A 22,871-nucleotide genomic window follows, 5' to 3' on the forward strand; every position below is an offset into this window, starting at 1 on the left:
TATAAAAGGGGTTTCGCAAGAGGTCATTTCACTCCCCTTTTAGCCTTTTATGTTTAGAATAAAGGACCTAAATACAGGTCTCACCACCACCGGCCGATTTCCCATGTAAAATGCGCTCGGCGACGCTGATATTTTAAGGAGCGTACTCCATAGGCTACGCTACACCGTCATCCGCTTCAAAACGATGGCAACCCGTCCTCTATGAGGACGTCATGAGTGTGACCGACTGGCGGGAAAGTTGTTTGCTTAAATTTTCTAGGCGATAAATGCGTCTTTCTTTGCCGAACAAAGCTCAATACAGCCGGAAAAAGCCAGAGAATCAATCTTTACTCAGAACAATATCTGGATAAAGTGGTCCCTGATGTCCTGTTAACTGCAGCGCTCTGCAAGCAGGTACAGTCTTTGTGAAAAGTATACAGCCCAAGGGTTCTGCTTGTGAGCCCTACAGGGCGGTTCCTCTTGCTTACTGGGGGATCCTAATCTCATGAATGCGGCATGAACTTGCGTACTCAGCTCTCCCAAACTTAGGACTGTCAAATGTGCAAAGGAAGCCCGCAGCGTGCTTGGAAGCAAACCCCTTTGGCTGCATACTTTTGACAAAGACTGTACTACGTGCCCGAAAGTAGAACCCAAAATGAAGAGCCAGACAGCGAAACACATTGCGATCTTGATTCTTCTCACCTGATGGCACACGTATGTGGCTCTCATTTGCTCTTTAACAATGGATGGCTCAACGCCATCTCCAGCCTGACTACCTCCACTGCAGGTCAAATGCCTCGCTCGTAATCCTCCATTAACCAGGTCCTGCGTCAAGTAAAGTTAGCGTATTACCGCCAGCTTCCGATGTCATCCGACCACTTGATTCTCTGTGACCCCCTTATACTTTAGCTTAGTTTATAATTCACTCCGTTACCCTGCGGGGACTTCAGTTGTCATGTCTTTGCGTCTGATTCGCTTCGACCTCACCTAGGTTATCAATAACTCACGTTTTTTAACGCAACAGCACTAAGGAGGCCGTGTCAGAGAACTTATGGCGTCGTCGTCGAAGTCGTTGAATGTAAAAAAAAAACGCGACACATCTCCAAAAAAGCAACCTAGGTGGGCTACGTGGGTCACATGAGCTTGTGACGGCATCACAACCTGCCCACCGAATTATGGCAAAGTGCGCACCCTGGCACGTGGCAGTTAAATTAATCATTGGTCGCGAGAGGTTGCTCAGGAAGAGCATCTGGGTCGCATAAATCCAACAGGTGGCAGCACCCGCCATAGCAAGGCAATGGCCGCAGTTAAATCAATCATTGGTCGCTATAGGTTGGCGAGAAGAGCAACCTGGGTCGCACAAATTCTACCGGTGCCAGCACCTACCATCGCAGGGCAGCACCTGCCATCGCAGGCCGTGAAAGTCCTCCTGCCACTGCATCAGGGGTGGTATGATGACTCCCAGGGATCTATCAATGTTAAGTAGAGAAGGACAAATTATGCATATATGGGCATTAACCCATTAGCTATGCGTCATACCCTTAATACGAAGCTAATGGATCCCCTTCAATTTTTATTCCTGACCCACTACGCTCTCGAAACCCACGCGTCCGACTTCAAAGTAAAACTGTTCCTCACGACAAGCGGCCACTACTCTTTGTGTCGGCGTCCAGGACGGGCTGTTGGAGTACTGTGTCCCTCAAACGTCAACTGTTCGTAATGATTCCCCTACATATATCCAGCCACATTCTGTGACGTAACCTTTCGACTAACTTTGCTATAATAGGTTCCCCGATCGCTGAATGTCCAAAAAAATCGTGGTACAGTTAACCGCTCACTGGACATGTCAACGTTGCGGGCCATTTATGCTTTTGTTGAGTTCAGGATGACGTACAGGGCAGATTAGAAAACAGCCGCCACGGTAGTTCAGCGGTTATAGTGCACGGCTGCTGACCCCGAAAGACGCGGGATCGATCCCAGTACCCGGGTTCGAACCAGGCCGCGGCGGCAGCGTTTAGATGGAGGCGAAACGCAAAACACGCCCGTGGGCTGTGCGATGTCAGTGCACGTTAAAGATCCCCAGGCGGTCGAAATTATTCCCGATACCTCTTCCTTTCTTTCTTTTCTCACTCCCTCTTTTATCCCTTCTCTTACTCCACCTGAGATAAGTGAGACAGATACTGCGCCATTTCCTTTCCTCAAAAACCGATTTAATTTTTATCTCGGTGGTGGTCGTGGTGGTGAAAACATTTATTAAGAAGGGACAGGAGTTACGTTTGGATCATCCCGTAAAGGACCGATCCTTACGAACACTAGGTGGAAGTCCCTAGTACGGGAATCCAGTGGCGGTGGCCGTCGCCTGGGCGCGCCCGACTAAGGCTTGTTGGGCCTGTAAGTCGTGGCAGCTGAGCAGGGTCGCCTCCCAGTCCTCCCGGGTTGGGTTGGGGATGGGGGGAATAGCCGGGTTGGAGGGGCAGGCCCACACCATGTGATAGGTGTCCAAAGACACCGCACTACAGTGCGGGCAGCTGCATTAAAGGAGGGGTCGGCCGCGGCAGTCGCATTTCGATGGAGGCGAAATTCTTGAGGCTCGTGTACTGTGCGATGCCAGTGCACATTGAAACCCCAGGTGGTCGAAGTTTCCGGAGCCCTTCACCTCGGCGTTCTTCATAGCCTGAGTCCCTTTGGGACGTCAAACCCCGTGTATCGGCAATGAAAAACGCAAAAGCTCATTTCCTACAGCACACACTGCCCAACATGCACTTGATTTGAAAGGAGCGTTCGATAACGTTCTACATAAAAACATCCTGCAAAGCCTCGCCGATACCAACTGTGGCGCAAGAACCTACAACTATATCAAAAACTTCATATCAGCCAGGCAAGCCACTATAAACTTCGGTGGAATAAAATCAGGTCCCATCACTCTAGGCCCGAGGGGAACTCTGCAAGGGGCGGTAATGTCACCCCTCTTGTTCAATTTGGCTATGAAAGATCTACCAGGCCTTCTTTCCGAAATCACCGGCATCAAACACACATTGTATGCGGTTGATATCACTGTCTGGTGCAACTCGGGGAGTGACGCCGAGACCGAGGAGCGTCTTCAAGCAGCAGCCGACACGGTGGACCGGTACGCCAGGGAGAGAGGCCTCCAGTGTGCGCCGGAAAAGTCCGAGTTGCTAATCCTGAAGAACCCGAGGACACCCCTAGCGCAGAACATCTCGATGTATATAGAGAACCACCCAGTAAAGAAACCCACGGAGATCAAGATCCCAGGGCAGTATATCCCGCAGGGGCGACTGAACACCACCACTATGAAGAAGCTTACAACATCCACCGAGCAAATCCTCCGCATGATACATCGTATCCGAAATAAACACCATGGCATGAAGGAAAGGGACACCATCCGCTTAGTGCAAGCTTTCGTGATCTCTCGGATAATGTACGGGACGGCATTCCTTAACCTCTCCAGGTCGAAAATTGAAAAGTTGGAGGTACTCATCAGGAAAGCCTACAAGACGGCACTGGGGCTACCGAACTCCACGCCAACGGCAAAGCTCATGGCTCTAGGAGTACACAATACCCTCAAAGAGATGTGGGAAGCACAATGGTTCTCACAACTGAATCGGCTCGCATTTACAAAACCCGGCAGAGAACTGCTCGATAAAATCCATGTTAATCTGCCCTATACAATTGACCAAAGGGAAGAGGTCCCACGCGATGTGAGAAGGCGCATAAACGTGCACCCCAATCCGCGGAATATGCATCCCGCATATAACACCGAGAGGAGGAAAGCAAGAGGTGAAGCCCTGCAGAAGAAATGGGACAAGCAAATTAACACCCTTTACATGGACGCAGCCGGACCAAAGAATGGAGTCATGACTATTGTGGTCTGAACGCCTTCAGGGTCGATGGTGAACTACGCCTCGGTGAAAACATCTAACCCCACTCACGCAGAGGAGGCAGCTATTGCATTAGCTGTAGCATCTAACCCCAAAGCCGTTGTGCTCACTGATTCCCAGAACGCCTGTCGCAACTTCAATAACGGATTAATTCACAAGTCAGGGTTGTCATTGCTGACTAAGCATCCACCCAACCAGGTCTCAGTCATCTGGTTCCCCGGTCACCTGGAACTACCAGGAGGAAACGAAGCCGCCCACAGGCATGCCCGAGCTCTTCTATACCGGGCGTCTCCCCCTGATGACCATAAAGGGTGCCGCGACCTAATAGGTTTAGCAGTGTATGCTGACAATCTTGCGCCATACAGAACAGCCAGCAAGGTGTACCCAACACCACACAAATCCCTCAACAAGTTAGAAGAGAACACCCTTAGGAGACTACAAACCAACACATACCCAACACCAGCTAAATTACACCTGTGGGACCCTACACTATACTCTCCGCAGTGTCCACATTGTGGAGCGGTAGCTAACCTCTACCATATGGTGTGGGCATGCCAATATAATACCTTAGTTGACCCCATTCCCAACCCCTCGGGGGAGCAGTGGGAGGCTATTCTGCTCAGCGATGATCCTGACCGTCAGCACTGGCTGGTGGGGAGGGCCAGCGCAGCAGCAGCAGCCAGTGGACTACCGGACTAGGCGGCCCACCCACATGTTCTGAGAACATTGAAGAAATAAAGATGTTTGTAATCAATCAATCAATCTGCCCAACATACTCACAAATGATCCAAAAAAAATTTGACGTGCCATTAATCCCAATAGAAATCATTCGATTAAATTGTTAGATGAAAACGGTTTATTTATTTATTTATTTATTTATTTATTTATTTATTTATTTATTTATTTATTTATTTATTTATTTATTTATTTATTTATTTATTACGGATACCTCCAGCGCCCAAGGGCATTATTGCAGGGGGGGAAACACAATAACGTCTGCTCATTTGGCCGAAAGATACACGTAATAACAGAAATATAATCACACAACTAATAGATGAGAAAAAACATGCACTGAAGGAAGACAACCACGCTCCAGAAATAAAACAACACTAATGAAATGAAAAAGACACGCGCAAGACAACTGCGCGCCACGTCACACATCAGATAAAAATGCGCGGAATTGACCTTCCGTGCAGCACTCAGTGACGCCGGCTGGTAGCCTGTTCCACTCATTGATCGTCCGTGGAAAGAACGAGGTTTTGTAAACATCTGTGCGACACTTAATCTCTCGGATCTTCCACTGATGATCAACTCGTCTAGAAAAAAAATGAGGTTGAAGCAGATACCGGTCTTTGTCAATGCTCAGCTTTCCAAAATAGATGCGATGCATGATTTGTAATCTCAAATGTTTCCTACGGTTAGCTAAAGATCCCCAGCCAAGGTGGTTTTTAAGAGACGTGACACTAGTTGAGAAGCTGTATTTATTGGACACAAATCTCATCATTCATCATCATCATTTATTAACCCTTAAGGGTCCCGTGGGGACATTACATAAGGGGGGGGGGGGATACAAGTGTCCGACGGTCATACATAAGAAAAGGCAAAAAAAAGAACAAGAAGAGAGAAAAAAAAGAATAATAAAAACTAGAAAGAAAGCTAGACAAAGCAAAACAGTAAACAAATTATGAAGTCAATCAAAGACAATGTGAGAAACAAGCAAAATAGTAAATACATTAATATAGTCAATCAAAAACAATGTGAAAACAAAAAACATACAGAAATACACACCACAGTAAAACAACGCGTCCAATAAAGCGGTCATTTTGTAGCACATCGCAGCTGATACATGGAAAGTTTTATTTTTCTTGGAAATGGTCGATGAGTAGCTGTCTAAAGTTGGAAGGATTAGTTGCAACGACAATGTTTTCAGGTAAGTTATTCCAAAATTCGATCGCGCAAGGAAGAAACGATTTGTTGAATGCATTGGTGGAGCCGTGTAAGCGCTGAATGCTAAATGAATTATATAAACGGCGAGATGATCATACCAGAGTGCGCAGAAGGTTTTCACGAAGTGCTGGAAAATTAAAGTACAGTTTGTGGAATAGGCAGAGGATTGAAATTTTTCGGCGAAGCGCTAATGATTTGAGACCGAGAGATGATTTCATGAGAGTAACACTGAGCCGAGGTGTGTACTGCGAGGTGATGAAACGTGCTGCCCGGTTTTGGATGGCCTCGAGTGAGTCAATAAGGTAGGCTTGGTGCGGGTTCCATATTGTTGAGGCGTATTCTAGTTTGCTGCGAATATATGTTTCATATGCTAGTTCTCTGATGGCTGAATCTCGCAGCATTATTTTGGACGCGCTCGAGCATATCACATAAGTAAGCAAACTGGGGGTCCCATACAGGACAGGCGTATTCAAGAATTGGTCGGATGTAAGTGAAATAGAGGAGTTGTTTGACATTAGACGGTGCTTTATTGAAATTTCTTTTTAAGAAATTAAGCATTCTGCAGGCTTTGGATGTATTGTACTCAACTTGCCTCGTCCATGTTAGGTTAGATGAAAAATAAACGCCGAGGTACTTGTATTCAAGTACTTTTTGCAAGGGAACATTATGTAGTGAGTAATTTGTTTGTAATGGGGAACGCTTTCGAGTGAAAGAGACAAATTGGCATTTTGTGGCATTCAAAGACATTGGCCATTTTAAGCACCAAGACTGGATGGAATCCAAGTTTCGCTGTAGTTTTAATGCATCAGAGGAATTTTCCACAACAGTGTAAACGACACAATCGTCAGCATAGAGCCGAACTTTGCCGGTAAGATCCAAGACAATAACATTGATATAAATCAGAAAAAGAAGGGGTCCAAGAACAGACCCCTGCGATACAGCTGAGGAAACGTTTACATAATCTGAGTGCGAACCATTAATCAAAACACGCTGCATGCGGCCCTGAAGATACGAATGAAGCCAATCGATGACACTGAGGTGCAGACCAAGACAACGTAACTTATGTAACAATAGTAAATGAGGTACAGAGTCGAAGGCTTTCTTAAAATCTAGAAATACGCAATCTATCTGAGAGCCACGGTCAAAGGAAGAAACCAGATCATTACTAAACTCAATCAACTGAGTAGTACAGGAAAAACCTGACCTAAAGCCATGCTGGACTTCTGTAAAATACCCATGAGAGTCAAGGTGTTTTATGACTGCGCTATATATTATGTGCTCCAACGTTTTACAACACACACTCGTTAAAGAAATCGGTCGGTAATTAACAACAGAGCTTTTTGAACCACTCTTATGCACTGGTACCACATTAGCATTTTTCCAGTCATTTGGCAGAGACGCCGACTTAAGTGATGATCGGAACAAGATGACTAAGTAGTAAGATATTTCATTCGCGCAAGACTTTAAAACAAAGTTAGGAACACCATCAGGACCACCGGCAGAAGATGAATTCACATCACTAAGCAATTTTGACACACCTTGGTGAGTAAAAACCAATTCAGACATGGTTTCAGTGACAGATTCACGAGTTAACGGAAGTTCTCCGATGTAGCACATTGGCGCAAAAGAATACTGAAAAAAAGCATTAAAGCAGCATGCCTTATCACCATCATTAGTAATAACTTCACCATCATGGTCTAAATTCGGTATTCCGACTTGTTCACGTCCATTGTGTTTCAAAAACGTCCACAATTCCTTAGGATTATTACGCAGTTTTGATCCCAAGTCATTTCAAAAGCTATCCTTAAGAGCTTTAATTTCAGTTTTTAGTGTACTGCCAAGAGCCCGAATCGACTGCAATACTGCAGGGCATCGATTTTTTTTTTTTTATGATTCTAGAAGGCGATGTTTTTTCCTGATAAGCTGTCTGGTTTGCCGTGTGATCCACGGTTTGTCGCGGCGGCGCTTTCCGGAAAAGCTTTTAGATGGGATATATTGATCAATTAGGCATTCCAGCTTATTCTTGAATACTTCCCAAAGGGAACTACAATCTAAATTCTGGTTAAGATCAATAAATTCAGGAAGGAAAGACGCAAGTTCGTTCCTCATTGACGTATAGTCTCCCTTATTAAAAAAGAAAGCCTTTCGTGATCGACCTTTTGAAATTAAATAAGGAAAATGCCGAACATTAGCGACAACACAACTGTGGTCGCTTATTCCCGGTATGACCACAGTGTCACGCACTACTGAAGGCCGGTTGCAGAACAGTAAATATAACACTGAAGATGAGTGCTCAGTTTCTCGTGTAGGTTCAGTGACGTACTGATATAGGTCATTAGTAGTAATTAATTCATAAAAGGATGAAGATAATGAAGAATGATTCGTACGAAGAGGTTTGTAGTCTACCCATTTGAAATCAGGCATGTTAAAGTCCCCACCAAAAAGAAAGTCATTTTTTAAGCTGAGTAGAAATTCAGACAACGAACTGAAAGCGTCAGGGTTGGTAGCGGAAGGAGGACGGTAGACAGAGCCAATAGCCAAATTCTTTCCATTGTTTAGGTGAAGATTACACCATACTGACTCGCAACCATCTAGAGGCGCTGTTATTAATGAAGAGCTAAAACATTGGTCAATAAGTAAGAACACCCCCCCACCATGCAAGTGTCGATCACTACGGTACGCGTCATAACCGGTGGGAAATACTTCAGAGCTGAGAACGGAATTATCCAGCCATGATTCAGTGCCAATTATAACATGAGGTTTTACAGAGGAAACAAGAGTAGCAAATTCATCAGTTTTATTTTTGATACTCCTGCAATTCACGACGAGAGTTATCCATTCAAAATTTGATGACGCCAAGGGCAGAGATTGTAAGGTGGGCACGAGCAGCGGAGCGGGCAGTTGCCTCCCTTTCTGTCATTCTCGAAGCTCGACGACACGGTCATGTTCAAAATCATAGACAAAACACTTTTTGTTGCCGAGAAGCTTATCAAATCGTAACTTGGAAGGAAAAGCCAGGTCACGTGCGTATTGTGAAAGCATGAAGCGTGCCTTTCTGACTGCGGGCGTGAAGTCTTCGCGTATGGCATACTTAGTGTCCTTTAGCTCAAATATTGTCTTTGACTTTATAACTACAAAATTTAACGACAATCGGTCGCTGCTTTCCTACACCAAAGCGACCTATTCTATGAGCCCTTTGGATGCTTTCAGGTGGAACATTTTGGTTAAGATAAGACGAGAAGAATTCGCGCACATTTTTTTTTCAGATTCAGACCAACTCTCTGTTGCGGAATCATTTATACCTAGAATAAGCAAGTTATTCCTGCGGGACTTATTAGAAACATCTTCAAAACAGGCCTTAAGTTGGGCAACCTCTCTGGTCAAGGCGTCAACACACGATGATGCGTTTGAATCACCAGCCCTTGTGGCCAGCCGTGAGGTATGCAGGTCGTTCTCTAGTGTAGCGATCCTGCCCAGTAAACATTTTAAAGACGTACTTGTAGCGTCCTGCTGCTGTTTAAACATATGCAGTTCCTGAAGGAACTGCGACTGGCAAAGTTCCAGTCGTTGTATGGCACCCTGAATGCCATCAATGGCTTCATTATCCGAATTCATCTCGTGTGTATCGAAACCGGGACCGGGGTTGCTCTCGACATCACCGCATAGAAGCAGTAAAAGTTTACATAAAAGACCATGACCATACTTCAACTTAACAACACACTTTTTCATAACACACAGCAAGTTGTCGGGGCACGACACCTCAATAATACATCGATTGGAACTACAATAGCATGCAGCGGGAGACCGGTAACTAACCTGGGCGAAAAACAGTGGTAAGCGCATGGCCGATGCGATGTCGCGCCCCAGCTGGCTGGCTTGCAACTGGCGAATAAATATCCGTCCCTCGGAGATAGTGCTGCTAGTGCGTCCTTGTTGCCAGATCAGCAGTGTGGTCGAAGCCAAACTGGGAGGCAGATGCGCAGGTGGTAGGCAGCAGCTTGTCATCGAGGCATCGTCAGCAGCAGTCGAGCTGAGGTTGAACTCGACAGGCGCATGCTTGGGTGCTTTCTCCAACGACGATATATCCACGGACGACCAAGAAAAAAGGGCGTGGGACAGGACCTATCGCTGATACTGAATGTCCTAAAATTCGAAATGAAACATTCTGTCGCAATTTTGTTCTTTCTTCCAACCTCACGTTTCCTACAGTGGAGGACTGCCAATTCTCAATGATGGATGCAATATCCATCGAGCCCCTAGGAATAGAAAAATTAATAGATAATCTTAATACCTATACAAGCCCTGGAACAGATTTAATTCACGCGAAGTTCCTGAAGAGTACCAAACTTTATTCCTCAATCATCCTCTCCAAAATTTTCCCGCAGTCACTTGAGACGTCAGTGCTTCCAGCGGACTGGACCATCGGGAAGGTGGTTCCGTTGCACAAGTCACGTAGTACTAATTCCCCTCTTAATTACCGCCCAATATCACTAACCAGAATTCCATGCAAAATTTTTGAGAACATTCTATGACCTAACTTAGTTACCTTTCTTGAATCTAACTCCTTCTTCACTGACGCTCAACACGGCTTTCGCAAATCATTCTCGTGCGAGACGCAGTTACCTTCCGGAACAAACTTCACGCTATTCTGGATCGTCGTTCATGCGCGGACTGTATCTTTCTAGACTTCTCCAAGGCTTTCGGGAAGGTTAGTCACAAACTACTTCTTTTTAAACCTAGCGAGCTAAATCTTCTCCCAAATGTTTTAACATGGTTAGTATATTTCCTTTGTAATAGAACACAGTTTGTAATGGCTAATAACATTTGTTCGCCATTGACTTCCGTGCATTCTGGGGTCTCACAGGGGTCCATCCTTGGGCCCCTCTTATTCCTGATATATATTAATGATCTCCCTTTTCCGTTACCTCCCACATTCATTTATTTGCAGATGACTGCGTAATATTTCGTGAAATTAACGACTCTAATGACACTCTTCTTTTGCAAAAAGACATTGACGGAATTCGTGAGCGGTGTAAAACGTCGTCAATGGAACTAAACAAAACCAAATGTAAAATACTACATGTGTGACGCATTTCTACACACCCCACTTGTTATCATCTAGATAACATCGAACTAGAACAAGTGTCTTCATACCGCTATTTAGGCGTTCACATAACAGGTGATCTGACTTGGTTTTTTCACATCAATTCAATGATTAACAACGCCAACCGTGCCCTCGGCTACCTTCGCCGTAACTTTTTCTCTGCCCCCACCTCCTTGAAACTTCTCCTCTATAAATCTGTCGTTCGTAGTAAGTTGGAATATGCTGCGCCCATTTGGGATCCCTTCACGGAAAACCTGATCAGCTCCCTCGAAATAATTCAGAATAACTCGGCACGTTTCATCCTTCAGAACTATAACCGTACCGCTAGCGCAACCTCTATGAAAAATACATTACAGTTACCATCTTTTGCTGGCCGTCGAAAGCACGCTCGCCTTTGCTTAATTCATAAAATAATGTGTCATAACCCCAGACCGCACCGCGATCTTATACTTCTTCCGTCATATGTTTCACCCCGAGTTGATCATACGCATAAAATTGGCATTCCTTTCTTTAAAACAAAATACGCAGCTGAGTCTTTCCTTCCACGAACAGCAAAGCACTGGAACCGCCTTCCCGGAAGTACAGCCTCCATCATCGACCATCAGCGTTTTTGATCCGCCTTAGCTACCATTGTATAATTAGAAATGAAACGCCCTGTACTAAACCACTGTATAGAACCACTCCCCTCTTCAATGCCCTCGGGCCTTGAGAGTAGAATAACTGAAATGAAATGAAATGAAGCCATACATATATACGCACATACACACAGCACACACAAATGCATACATACATACATACACACATATACATACATACACACATACATACATACATACATACATACATACATACATACATACATACATACATACATACATACATACATACATACATACATACATACATACATACATACATACATACATACATACATAGATACATACATACATACATACATACATACATACATACATACATACATACATACATACATACATACATACATGCATGCATACATACATACATACATACATACATACATACATACATACATACATACATACATACATACATACATACATACATACATACATACATACATACATACATACATACATACATACATACATACATACATACATACATGCATACATGCATACATGCATGCATACATGCATGCATACATGCATGCATACATACATGCATACATACATGCATGACTACATGCATACATACATGCATACATACATCCATGCATACATGCATACATGCATACATACATACATACATACATACATACATGCATACATGCATACATACATACATACATACATACATACATACATACATACATACATACATACATACATACATACATACATACATACATACATACATACATACATGCATACATGCATACATACACACACACACACACTCACACACACACACACACATACATACATACATACATACATACATACATACATACATACATACATACATACATACATACATACATACATACATACATACATACATACATACATACATACATACATACATACATACATACATACATACATACATACATACATACATACATACATACATACATACATACATACATACATACATACATACATACATACATACATACATACATACATACATACATACATACATACATACATACATACATACATGCATACATACATACATACATACATACATTTAGTAGCGCACTGCATGTCTGATGTCCCGTGCGGCTGACGCATACACCCCCTCCCCTGCGCTCCCCGCGAAACCTTATTTGCCTCCGAACACATGTGTTGTATTCAAGTAGTCACACAATCACGGCTACAGACGAGCAAGCAGGCCCGAAGTATAGCGGCAGCTTCATGGTCCCCCTCGGCTTTCCCTACCGATGAGTGCAATCGTCGCGTGCATGGATCTGACGCAAACTGCCGGAACTAATAGAGATTTGTGTGCAGTGCCAACACCTTTCTTTCGTTTTTTCTTTTTTTCGTAATGCACACCCCTATCCTTCCCTATTGGTTCCTCTATTCTGCGTTTGCAAACTCCACATGCAAGAGTTCCGCGTTTCAAAGCGGCGTAGAGAAACAACCCTGCGGCAGGGGAAACTTGAGAAGCGGCAGAGCATAAAGATAGCACGTGACTAGTGCACTCTTATGGCAGGGAGAGCGTGATCGGAGTGTCAATTGGGTTACCGCCACGCTATAGTCCCTTTGGGTATGCAGGATTCGGGATTGCTGCCTTTGTTATGCAAGCGGGCCCCCAATAGGTCTTCGCGGAGAAAGTTTCACGTCTTGTGGTGACGTCATCAGGAATTCTGCTCGAAAATTTAGTGAGATGTCTGCACGTAACGTTCGCCATTTTTCGTTCTGCCTAGTAGCTACCACAGTAATAAATGCAGAACTCGAAACTTTATAAGATCCGTACATGCCAAACTTTTCTTATCATACCGTGGAAACAAAACTGGCGCCCTTTTAAAGAAAGCGTAGACCTTCGCATGCAAAATTACATAGAAGTACGCATTATACCGGGCAAGCACCGGTCTCCATATTCACTGTTTAAATAAAGCGTTTGTAAGTAAAAAAAAACGCCGGTTTCCCAGTGCAAAATGCAGCGGCAGTCCTGGTCGCTGGGATATTTCATTTTGAAGTAACTTCAGGTATTCTAAACACAATGAATGATGACGAACATGTTATTTATCTACAGCATGCTCCCGTCTTTGTCGACTGGAAACGCTGCAAAGTTTTCGAACATCATTGCTGGTCCTACATAAAACGAAATAACTCTAAACATAAAAGCGGAGCAGCCATTCCTTCTTCCAAGTCCTCTCAAGTGGTTAATGATGCTTTCTTCATAGCTTTTTTTCGGCAAACATCTCTTTTGTCCCCTGTTTTGACTCGGTGCAGAATCCATTAATGCACCTCTCTGTGACTGACGGTGTCAGCATTCAAACTCTAATTCGTAATCTAAAGGTTACTTCGTCTTCAGAGATAGATGACGTGATTTCGAAGTTTTAAAAGATTACAAGTGATCCATTACCTTGAGCGCCTTCCTTACTTATTCTCTGGATTTAGGACAGTTACCTGATGACTAAAATGCACTAAGACTGCACTGATATTTAAGTCTGGCGATAATCACTCCTCCCTTAGTTACAGATCCATTTAGTTAAAGAATGTCCAATGTAAAATGTTTGCGCGCTGTATTATTTTACGCATTAGACACGGGAAATTTCATTGACTGCATATTCTTTGATTTTCAGATACCATTTTGTATTTTTAATCACCAACTACTTCGCTTAAAGCATCGCAAACAGAAAATTGACCCTAATGTTTGTTGACAAACCGAGAGTCCTTTGCGTAACAGAACTCCTTTCGTTGCTGCTAATAACGTTGATTCTTCCTCGCGTTCTTTACCTTAGCGTACCGCAAGGTTTGTGCTGGGGCCATCATTGTTCCTAATATATACAGGGACCCAACTGTACTACCTCCACCATCAAGGTAATAAAGAAGTAATTCCTCGTTGACATCCACCCGAGCGCAGCCATACGGCTACAGAGGAAAGCTATACAGCTTTCTCAGAAACTTCGTAGTTAAAAAAAAAATTCTTCCTGATCCGGGGTTCGAGCCCGGGACCACCGCTTCACCGGAGCAGTCGCTCTACCAACTGAGCTAGCCGTGACTTTTTTTTTCTTCAACATGGTATTTATTACAGTGATGTAATGTGCTATGTACATGAACTATATACAAGCCATTTTGAAAACAGTGTTAAACAATACCTATTGAAAAGAAAAGGGGCAATGCAAGGGGCATGCACTAGAAAAGGGACAATGCAGAGCACATCACTAATAGTGAGTGCCACTCCGGTTCGTACTCAGTCTGGGCATACACGTCTCTTAGATGAACAACCATTCGACTGAAGTGATCCTCTGTAGACACAATAGGTTCACAGTATCTGTCCATCATGCGGGTTTTCCAGAGGCTGTGCAGTCCAATCAGAAAGAACATGTCCAGGGGTTCATCAACAAATGGCAGCGCAGTGACATAGCGAACAGAATGTCGAGTCAGATGAATTCTTTTTTTTAAATGTTCGTTGCAGGATATCCCAGAAGAGTACTGCATCTTTGCAACTGATGAAACAATGCTCAATTGTTTCTGGTTCATCACAAAGGCGGCAATTAACGGTAGACACAAAAATGCCCTTTTTTCTAGCCATGTTCTAACGGGCAACGTACCGGTGTGTAACTTAAAGAAAAAGGTCTTTGTACACGGCGAGACTGGCATCTTACGTACTCTTTTGAGTACGTCATGCCCCGATAAACCGAAATACAGAGAGCGGTACATGGGCGGAGGGAAGAGCATACTAATCAAATCCTTATACAACTTTTTCCTCGACACTAAAAAAAGGAACTCGGGAGAAAAACGAACAAGTAGAAAACGGACAGCCAAATACACCTCTTTCATTTTGCCCCTCAAACACGGACGGTCACAAACATTGGAAGATAAAATGAGGTTGGGTAAAACATGAACTAAATTTGTTTGCAGGAATGAACGTACTATTGGGTGTGTAGTGTCACGGAAAAACATGAAACGGGACACTATCTGTCGGACATACAGGTGAACTAGACCAAGGCCGCCAGCGCTTACAGGCCGAAAAAGGTTATCACGCCTCATGGATTCAAAAGACGAATCCCACACAAAAGTAGCGAAAACCCTGTGAAAACGTTGGATAGGAAGCCTTGCGCAATGAATAATTTGCAGTACATAATATATTTTAGTCGCGAGAAACAGATTACAGGCAGTCGCCCTGCCAAAAATTGAGAGGCCATGGGGGACAAACGTTTGAGCATAGCGCTGAAGAGTTGACACGCGGTCTTTCCAATAATGTGCGCTGTGCTTATAGGCACTCAAAGGGACGCCAAGGTACTTTGGTGGCCTGCATGTCCATGTTATACCAGCATATTCAGCAGGTGTCGTACCCCAGCTACCAAACCAAAGACCGCATCTCTTAGAGCGATTAATCCGACTTCCTGACACCGAACCAAAGTCCTCCGTTAAACGAATAACCTCATCGATGCTTGGCTTATCAGTACAAAAAAACGCAAGGTCATCTGCATAAGCCAATACCTTCAGTTCGTGGCCCATTATTCGGAAACCATTGACTGCTCTACTGTTTATAACACTTATGCAAAGTGGCTCCAAGTATAATGCGATCAGGAGCGGAGACAGTGGGCACCCTTGTTTCACCGATGACTGAATTGGGACTGATTGCGAGTGACAGCCATTAACAATCAAGCGCGTGGTACAGGATTTGTAACAAAGGCGTATGTCAGTAGAAAGTATTGAACCGAGATTAACGTGATTTAAAAGTGCAAAAAGAAATGAATGGCACACTCGATCAAATGGCTTTGCAAGGTCAATTTGTAGCATTGCTAATTGTTCTTGAGCGTCACTGCAATACTGCAACACCGTACGCGCTACATGTAGGTTAGATTGTATTGATCGTCCCCGCAAGCCGCATGTTTGATGAGGCCCCATCAAAGTAGACATTGCAAGCTGCTGCCGATTTGACAGTACTTTAGCAAAAATCTTATAATCTACATTAGAAAGCGTGATTGGTCTGTAGCCATCTACAAATCGAAGTTTTTCCTTATCCTCGGTCTTTGGTATAAAGACAATATGACTTTTCGTAAATGACTGAGGCAGAAATTCAACATCAATACTTGTCTCAAAAATTTGCAGCAGGACAGGGGCTAGAACGGATTTAAATGCCTTGTAAAATTCTCCTGAGAGGCCGTCAGGCCCCGGGGACGGGGACCCGGGGAAGCTAGCCGTGAGGGCAAGCTTATGGTAGGGCGAACGCGAATTGAGCAATAACTCGAATTGGGAACTGTGTTGGTGCAATTTTTAGGGGAATCCCACAAGGTGGAGTAGCTTTGTTCTTTAACGACGAAGTTTCTGAGAAAGCTGTATAGCCTTCCCTTGTAGCCGTATGGCTGCGCTCTGGTGGATGTCAATGAGTAATTACTCCCTTATTACAAATCTGCTCCACCTTGGGGGATTCCCCTAAACATTGGACCTCCACCATCACGGTTTTAGCAGATGATTGTGTTTTTTTATCGGCTTCGATTTCAGACCCGTTCGTGCTTCAATGTGACATAAATAACGTGTCTAGTAGGTGCAACACCGGGCTCATGACAACGAATAATAACAAATGTTAGGTATGCATGTTTCACACAGGTCTGCTAATGCGAGCCTTCATCATAATCATCAACATCCTGACTACGGCCACTGCAGGGCAAAGGCCTCTCCCATGTCTCTCCAATTAACCCTTGGCCTGCTGCGGCCACCGTATCCCCGCAAACTTCTCAATCTCATCCGAGCCTTCTTAATTCATGTGAGCCTTAGTCTGTACCATTTATTGGGCTCTATACATGGACAAGTAACATCACACACATATGCTCAGGAATCTTGGATGTCCGCACTTTGCCCCACCTTTCGGTTGCTTGCTCAGGATTGCATTGCATTTGAATGGGCGGCCTTTGTTAAAATTATTTCCTTCTAAACAAGGCACTGCACCCGCTCAATACCAACGCACTGTGAGAAAGCATAACGAGTTCACGTTTGAGATCAAACATTGCCAAAGCAAACCACTGCATTCTTTTAGGAGTAAAGAGCAATTTCATAAGATTTTTCTCTGCGGTGAAGCAACCTTGCGGATTCAGGTGACGTGCTTCCGAACGCTCCGTTGTCCCTCTAATTCCGAGTCGCTCTGTGACGTTAAAGCTCATAAAACAAAACCAAAAGTTATCTGCAAACAAAGTAGGCGACATCCCCAGTGAACGTCGAGGGATTTCATTAAATTCTTTTACATAAATACTCTCGCTAAATCATTCTAAATTGTTGCGACATGTTAGTTTAGTAGATGGTGCGCTTAATTGCCTTGAAAACACTACTGAAGGTGTTTTTAGAACAATGGCAGTATTTATCGGTACTCTTCGACCTAAAAGGAGCATCTGAAAAAACTTGAAGGATCGGTATCCTACGCGACCTAGCTGACCTAGGTAAACAGGCAAGAACAGGAACTTATTGGTTGTTCAGTGTGCAGGAAATAGCGCTGTACTAATAACCGCGAGACTAAAAAAAATACGAAGCAGCGATCAGATAGATAATGCGGGTGGCGGGCTCACATCTGATTTCGTGGCTCGAAAATGAGCCCGCTTTTATACAGAAACGTGGGAGCCATAGCAAAGTATACAGTAAGGTTGCAGCATTAACCAAAAACCCTGCAAGCAAAGAACAGAATCACGCCTTTCTTCTGTGATCGACACAATATCCCCATCAACTACATGCAGGACACTGACAAAAACGGGGCATGGGCGTCACGAAAAATATCATGGTCTAGCTACCGACACGATTGAGCCGCAGTTCCATCACTGCCATCAGCAAGCAGACCGCGTGATGTCCCGCCCTCTCGCTCAACCCAGCACGAGAACCTAACGATAACATGACAGCCTAGTTTTTCGAAGTAAACTTACACTACCGTTCTTGTCTTCAGGCGATTTCATTGAAACTGCGCTCTTTTTTTAATGACGATACCGTTTCGCTCTACAAGCAAACGCCGAGACAGACGTTGGGAGTTCTGAGCGCTCAAGATTGCCACAATAAATCGACGAAAAATTAATTAATATCATTCGTCGAAAATAATATCCGCTGAAAAAATCCGTGGCATGCGTTTTGAAATAAACACAAAACAAGTCAGCCGAATGTTCAAAAAAATAAAAACTAATAAAAGGCCAACTTCTGTGTATAAGTTGTAAGTTTGACTGAAACGCCGTTATAACCAGTAGCGACTCCTAGACTTCCTGTCTAAACATATCGTACAGTCATGGCATCGGATGATGTCATTCGATCGCTTTGGCAACCACGCTAAAGCGGCTCGAAGATAACCAGGTATTTGTTCCTTTTAGATTTCTTCTGTTTCGTTATCATTTTTAGTCTCCCTGTGATATATATAAAGCGATCGCACTCTCACTGAAAATGAAACATTAGTTTTTCGCCTGCACTTATATGCTTATGTATATATTTGCTTGAAATGGGCCCATATCCTGCATAGCTTAAGAGCGCCACCGCAGCGCAACGAATTCCCTGGGCTTACGATACCACGGAGCGGACCCATAACACCCTCGCCCGTCTTTTCCTCTCTCCACCAACTAACTGTTGCCGCTGTGAAGGTATGAATCAGCCGCAGGCCGTAAATCAAGCAGCGGTCCTTACGCGAAGGGGCCGGGGAAGGGGCGATGGAAGTGACGGGGGAGGGGGGCTCGCTGGGGTTGCGATCAGGGGTCACATGGCGTGAGCCCGTTTTCGGTCCTTCTACGCCTTCTTGTTCGGTGCAGTCATAGTGACACTGAAGCTGATTCTGACTGCCGTCTGAAAACATGCACCTTCACGCAATATGCAGTCTAACTCAATCTGAAGGTGGCCATTTCAGGGTTAATTGCGTAAGCCTACACGGGGGTTAAATACATGAGGGTTAGGGCACATGAACGCCTCTATCCGACATAGTCATGTTCATTGCGCACCAGTAACCGTCAAGCCAGGAAAAATTTGTTCGTCTGTTTTAGCCAGAACGAACGTGATAACCTGCGCACCGCGCTAGACTATACGACTCTAACGGTGCGCATAGGTCCGAGTCACTAGCTTCATTCTCGTCCCAGGGGCGGGGCCAGAGCATAGCAGTCTCCATTTCCCATACTGCAGTAATACAATTTGAACAGTTTATGCCTACAATAGAGAGAAGCGCGCTATCACTTCACATGCGTGGAAAACCTGCCTCAATCTTTCCGCGGCCAGAGCTTTCGAATGACTGCATGGAACTGGAAAACAGTATAAAGCTCTTTAGACACTGTCGGCCTCCAGCAGCGGCAACCATTTCTCGATTTCCTTGAATCCCGGCCCTTGATAGTTTGTTGTTTGCAATGACTTCGCTACTTGAAAAGCAACACCACGTAGGCATGCAATAGAAAAGTGTGGGGAATTAACCATCGTCCGGCCTCTGAAAAGGCTGCTCCTCTGGTCAGAGGCGGGAACTTAACGACGCCAGCGATAATGCGAGCGACAAGGGAGTGAAAGAGCAAAGCCTAAATTTTTTCCATATCCACTCGAAGCCAAAGTCACCAAAACTTCAAGCGAGGGTAATGACGCCGCGGTACGCACGGCGCACATTATCGGGAATGAAGAAACGTAGGAAACGACGTCGTTCATGAAAGTGCTAAATGAATGCGATTTAAAACATTTCAACCGGCATCAAATTTCGCACATGTGAACTGAATGCTAGTGAAGTTTAAAGCTGTGTCCCATCTTCCTACCTCTCTAATCTCACACGTTTCCCCGTGTACGCTTGCTTTCATGTAATGCAAACATTATGTCACGAATTTTATATTTATTGACATTACTTTGTATACCTTTACTAGCACTTCATAGTTCAATCACGATAAAATATCATGGATTTAACCTAAGAACACACGTTCACCGCACATAGGCCTTCTCAATTCCTTCACTAGGTGATCAGGCAGTAAGCCCATCACAGACTGACGCATTTAGATGATCAAGCCCCGTTCTCCGACGGATTTTAAAGTTTTACGATTCTTTCAAAGATTCAATGCTAAAATAACTGCTTCTTTTGTAACTTCAGTCGTCAGACATTGCCTGCCAGATAAGGTAAAAAGGTGCCTGTATTCATTCAGGCCATTCAGTTCAAGCGAGCTACAGATATTGCAAACATACCTCATTTGAAGCCACAAAGGCTGCCAGGTCGCCTCCTTCGTCTCTTGTTGTATCGGCGCATGTTAATCACACACACTGTGTGTTGCTCGAGCCAGAAGCGAGGGCACTTAGAACTTGAAGAATGGGGAAAGCGCCGAAAATGAGCAAGCGGAAATTAAGGATGAATGGATCGACAATTGCGCGAGCTCTCTTCCTCTCTCGTCCCCGCCTTCAGATGAACCAGGAAAGAAGGGAGAGGAGGGAGATGAATGGGGAGAGGGGCGCATGAGTCTGAGGGGGAAGGGGAGGGGTGCCTCCACCGGAGCGTGCATAAAGGAAAGCAACAGGGATAGAATGACCCCGTGTAGGGAGCGTAGGGAGCTGTTGATCCAGGGGAGCACCGCACCGCAGTCGGTCATCCGAGGGAAAAAGGGAAGGACGGCGCGCCCATGTAGCACGTGCGGAGCAGTCCGTATACCGTTTTTCAACCCCCGGTTGACTCTTTTTGTTTCTTTCTTTTTTTTTTGCACAGAAGCCGCGAAAAAGGTGCCGCCCACTTTTTCCCCTCTCCTCTTCGGATGCCAGAGCTCATTTTCGGAGGTGACTCGCCGGTGGTGTCGCGGTCGGTGTCCTGTTTCATTGCCTCAGAGCCCTCGTTGCCACTCGTGGAGTGAGGAAGTTAACTTCTGCGACCTGGTTGCAGGCCCAGTGCAAGGGCGCTGTGCGTAAAATGTATGTAATCTGGGAGCGCTACCTGCTAAGCTAACACTTTGTCTGGTGAACACTGAAATAGTTCATTAAGAAAAGAACAACAACGGATTATCAGAGATCACAGGATAACCTGCACTGGAGGTAAGAGTAACCTTTCTTTTCACCTTTCTTCAGGTTGGGAACCGTGCGCTTATTATTCAGGAGCCTTCAAAAATCACCCCTTACCTTCTTGGGTTCTACCGTTGCATTTATCGACTCCACTAGCCCTTGTTTGTGGGTGCTCGCACCATACGTTATATGCAGGAATCGATACTCTGTTTCTATCTACAACTTTAAAAAGATTGGTACATATTTCAGCGAAGCAATACAACCTCTACTACTGGCGGTCACATCATACGTTTAGGGGTATTTTGATTCTCTAATTTACCCCCACTTCCTTATTAAAAAGCATGATAAAACATTAACCATCGAAAACACCTGGATATTTTCTGTTTGATTGATACAAATACGTTCTTTATTAAACGCATTTGATCTGCATTTTGCTCATAGCGTAAGGGCAGACGTGTGGCCCCTCGTTTAACGGCGGCTATGGGGATGCTGTTGAGGTTGCCGCCTACTGCCACAAAGCACATAGCTCAGGTCTTCTGCAGCAAATTTTGCAAGTTTCGCCCAGAGCAGACAGACGGCTGCGCTGACATGTGTTCCTGGAAGAATGCAGTCGGAGAACGGGGTCGCGCGTATCGCGATGTTGTGGGCAACGGTCTCCGGGCTTCAGCAACTACAGAACATCCCTTCGCTAGTGTGGCAAAACTTATGCCATTAGCCTGGGGATTGTGCAGTATTTGCTGCGAGGCGGAGCACCAGAATCTGTGTGCCCCTCAGTAGTTCCTCCCGCGTGTGGGGAAGAGGGTGTGCCTGCTCCTCTTAGCTTCTTCTGCGGAGGAGTTGAAGGGCTTTGCAGCGTCGCTTCTTCACGATACCTTTGAAGGGTTAGGAGTCCAGTGGGCGGTTGCGTTTGCCTGCTAACTTGAAATGTTCGTTTGGCGGGGTTGGCGTCCTGCACGCTGCTGCTCTCATATCACTGTGGGTGTCATATGATTTCTAACGCTGTCATATGACCCCAACGGTGTCATGTGAATCCTAGGCGAACACAGAGACTGGCGTGCGCAGCCTCGAGATTTATGGCAAGGTGTAATAATTGGAAACGCTTTCTTAGCTTATCTTTAGTGCGACGAATGGCGTTTCGCCTCCCACACGGAAGCCTTTCACAATGAGGGTGAAACGAAGTATCATCGCCTCAAGTGCGGTGCATGACAGATCACAGACACCTTGTGCATACGGCCTTCCGACAAAGTACTAACATCACATTTGATCTTTAGTATACTGACATCCCATGCATATTTCCCTCTGTTACCTTTTCGGAGTGCTCAG

At 44.8% G+C, this 22,871-nt stretch overlaps 1 protein-coding gene across 7 annotated transcripts in view; it reads left to right on the forward strand.

Annotated features, from left to right (window-relative positions):
- Nucleotides 1–22,871, forward strand: part of sick (sickie) — a 973,111-nt gene that overhangs the window by 209,253 nt on the left and 740,987 nt on the right. The gene's annotated exons all lie outside the window — the stretch shown is intronic.

Source organism: Amblyomma mixtum, chromosome 4 (assembly GCF_055824585.1).
Source record: "Amblyomma mixtum isolate Tamu chromosome 4, ASM5582458v1, whole genome shotgun sequence".
NCBI lineage: Eukaryota > Metazoa > Arthropoda > Arachnida > Ixodida > Ixodidae > Amblyomma > Amblyomma mixtum.